Consider the following 3,856-nt stretch of genomic DNA (forward strand, 5'->3'; position numbering starts at 1 on the left):
CCGATTTCAGATGATGTGCGTAGGGGTGAGGTCAGGGCAAGCAACCCTGATCAAGACCACCATTATCACCAAGTTTGGAGGTGGTGTGTCTTTATTGCCTAGAGGATGGAAGAAGGATCGATGTTTTATCTTATAAGGCATTGTTGAATAATATTACTCCCTCCGATCCAAATTCATTGACGCAACCTCTATACAAGGCTGAGTCAATTAATTCAAATTGGAGGGAGTAATAAAAATGACTGTGTGCATCACTCGATGCAGAGGCGAGGGGTTCAACCTCCTTTTCAAAGAAAAAAAATATATAATGACTGAGGTCGAGGGCGCTCCCCTGTTTTTGAAAAAAGGACACATATAATAAATACTAAATAAGTTTTACATGTTATACATAGGTTTCTTGCTCTACATATGTATATATGGATATGGACAGGGCGTTTCAGCGCCCGAGCTCAGCTGGACCTGAAATCATGTCCATAGGTCCAGGCATGGGGATTGATGAAAATAGGGGCTGGCAGGTGCAGTGCGAGCTGTAAAAAGTGAGCGTATTCATGGCAGGGGTAGAGAACAGTGCGGATACGGTGGGTCCTGAGCGTAGGCATGGTGTTGGTTTCGATTCCCTGACGGGATGCCGTGGTGTGTTAGATTCCAGCCCGTGGCACAGAATAAGATACGTGGCTCAGAATTTAGACCGTTCTCGTCGTGCGCGGTTGCAGCTATCCAGCCGCGGACCTACGGCGGGGAGGAGAACATGGAAAGACGGAAGAGTACCTCGCCGACACAGTCGATTGAATCGACATGAATTTTCTAGAAACGGTGTTGTACTGGACTCCAGGTTGTAGTCTGTATTTGATTGTACGTGTTCAATTAGTGGGATGCTTGGACTTATCTTTGTCATACCACGAGGGCTATGTGATAACTTGCGGTTTTATCTGTCATTTGATTTGGTCTCTGATGGTGCCCAATGTGTACGGTCAGCAGACATCTGGGTAATGAATTGCTCCTGCAGCCGCCTACTGATGGATGTGTCGAGCCTATCTCCACACAACCAGCAGGCGATGGGGAGTAGTTCCTGATGATGCCCGGTTGAGGACAAGATCCTGATGCCGACATCTGGTGTTTTGGCCCGGCGTACATGGCTATTCGGAGGAGAAAGGTGGTCTGGAGAACAGGAGTGAGGGGCGGAGGTAGATGTGGTATGCTAAGATCATGTTGGATGGACCCGTCGTTCGCGACAGACCAGGTAGGCTCAGAAAAGCCTCCGTTCCGTTGGCATTGTTGAAGGACCAGGACGGCGATCTCCTCAACAGATAGTAATAAATGCAGTAGGCGATTTAACTGATTTGACAACATACACGGGAGATACGTCCATGAAATACGGCAGGAGGCCCACATCACGAGGACAACGGACGAGCCTGATAACGGGTCCATCTGAGCACGGGATCAGAAACGAATTTTCGTATGGATAAGTATTAAGTACTACACTGCAACTGATCGATCATATGGTGAGATCAAGAGTGCTTGCCCTGATTGCATATTGCATTTTCCCTATCTTATCCACATTGACATCTAGACCTAGTGCATGATCACTAGCACTACTCCCCTTTGGAAGCAGCTCCCCTGACGTACGGCACATGCCGTTGGGGGCACTGACATGTGGGCCTGATCCCTGATGGGCCCACCTGTCAGTGGCCGAACGGTACCCTGCCGCACGGCAGAGAAGCCTCGTCCCTCCCCTTTCGATCAAGAGTACTAGGACTAGGAGAGAATAAGGATAGAGACAGTCTAGTAGGAGTGCTCTACAATTCTTCATTGACATCAACCTGATGGTCATCATCTTCTTCTGCTTGTTTCCCCCATCTCGTGCAGCCTCTCTTGCTCTTCATCTCTAGCCGCTGTCCACCACCGATATCGAGCGAGAGATCCAGGTTTATATCACGACCATGGATATGATCATCGTTAGCAGCTTGCAGTGGCCGTCTTTCATAGTTGTAGCGGTTCATGGCATGATGATCATTTCTTGATGAACAGGGTTCTTGGACTATCAAAGCTGGGTTATAGCCAGATACATGTTGAGCACGTGCTCTATGGAGAGCCTCGTCATGGTGAGCTGCTGCTGATGATGAATAGTTGGGTTTTGATCCAAGTAAACGGTGGCCATGGAGCCAGTATGGTTCATGCCAGCTCCTCCTCCTCCATGGAGGACATGGTGTAGTGCCAAACCTAGTTCGTCATCCAACGAGATTAATCAGTCAGTACTCAGAACTAACAATCTAGAATTATTGAATAACTTTGCTAGTCGTTTTATCTCATAATGCAGAGGACGAGGAAAATAAATTTATCCCCAATTATCCAAAATTAATATATAGTCGATCGCTTAACAAAGAAATTGAATGTGTAGAGGGCAATTTAGTAGATCCAATGAACTACCTAGAGAGCATTGTACCAGCACCACTGACACGATGATGGAGGAGATGAGCGTAGTTATAGACTTGTCCTCCCTGTTGCAAGTGACCTATGATGACTGCGCACATAATAATCGGCCAGATCAGGGGCAAAATATACTGAATCCATTCAAATCAAATAACAAAGGGGTGTGAAATTCATACCCATGCCGGAGTCGTCAATCTTCTTGCTCCTGTACATCTGAAGGCCCACCGTCAGTTAATTGCAGAATTAGCATTACGCATGCAAAGGGGAATCAGTGAAACATGAACGCGCAGGAAAAGACGACGATGCAGAATTAAGAAGTAAAGTGATGGATACCTGGAGATGGCTCTTGACATGGCCTATGCTAAGCCCTCTAACATTCATCAACTGAAGGACGAGCTTAGGAGTTGCACCTGCACAAAAATGAACATCAAGTTATTACAATCTTGGCCGCCGAGCCTTTCGACGGCGCGGCCGCGGACGAAGCAGTGGTGGAGCTCCGCCGTCCAGCGGAGGCGGGGATTCTTGGAATGAACGTAGGGGCGCACCGACGATGACGAGTCGCCGGCCCTGGTCATGTCCTGGCCGCCTTCCTCATCCACCGTGCTGTCATCGTTGCTTGCGGCTGAGCTCCCTTCATTGCCCATGTTGCTTGTCCCCATCGTTTAGCCGATGGTGATCTCGCTAGCTACTTGATGATCGAGGCGCTTGAGAGCAGATTTGAGGCTGTTGTTGTTGTTGTTGTTGTGTTGCACCGATCTCATTATCATTTAATCAACTCTGGTGGAAGATATAGATCAGGCCAAATTGAAGGAGGTCGCCATTGAATTCTGTCTATCTGCATATGTTATGTCTGAGCTAGCTGGCGCGTGCGAGACAACAGAAGTGAGCTCATGCATACATTATGTGGACTTTGGAAGGAAACATACTAATGCATGGGAGATCCAAATTAAAAGTGAGGTGGTGAAAGATTGAATTAAGCCTAACCTTTACACTTTACAGTACATGTACTAGTCATGTATACCTAAGGAGAGAAGGACAATTAAGTGCTGGAAGCAAACTCATTCTTTACTGTTGGAATTAATTAAAGTTAGTTCAAAGTCGCCCGTTCTGACTAGCTATCACTTTGGTGTGTGTGGCTTTCACTTTCTCTAGTAGGTTTGGAAAAGAGAGATCTAAGGCCAGCACTAACTAACAAGTCCAGCTACGTCCTTGCACACGCAATGAATCTTAAGTACACGCGTGCATGAGATTGCATGAGTTTTGCCCGGTTCAAAAGAAAAAGAAAAGAGATTGCATGAGTTTTCACGTAATGCACTACTAGTGTGTTTCCTTTTCTAAAAAAAAACACTACTAGTGTGTACAATCGCTGGGTCCTACAAGAAGCGGTACATCACAAGCGCACGTTTGATTATGTTTGTGCAAAAGCAGA

The 3,856-nt window shown here is 46.8% G+C and overlaps 1 pseudogene; it reads right to left on the bottom strand.

Moving 5' to 3' along the window:
* Positions 1 to 1,783: 1,783 nt before the first annotated feature.
* Positions 1,784 to 3,251, bottom strand: LOC119293518 (annotated as a pseudogene).
* Positions 3,252 to 3,856: the final 605 nt, after the last annotated feature.

This window comes from Triticum dicoccoides, chromosome 4B, assembly GCF_002162155.2.
Source record: "Triticum dicoccoides isolate Atlit2015 ecotype Zavitan chromosome 4B, WEW_v2.0, whole genome shotgun sequence".
NCBI lineage: Eukaryota > Viridiplantae > Streptophyta > Magnoliopsida > Poales > Poaceae > Triticum > Triticum dicoccoides.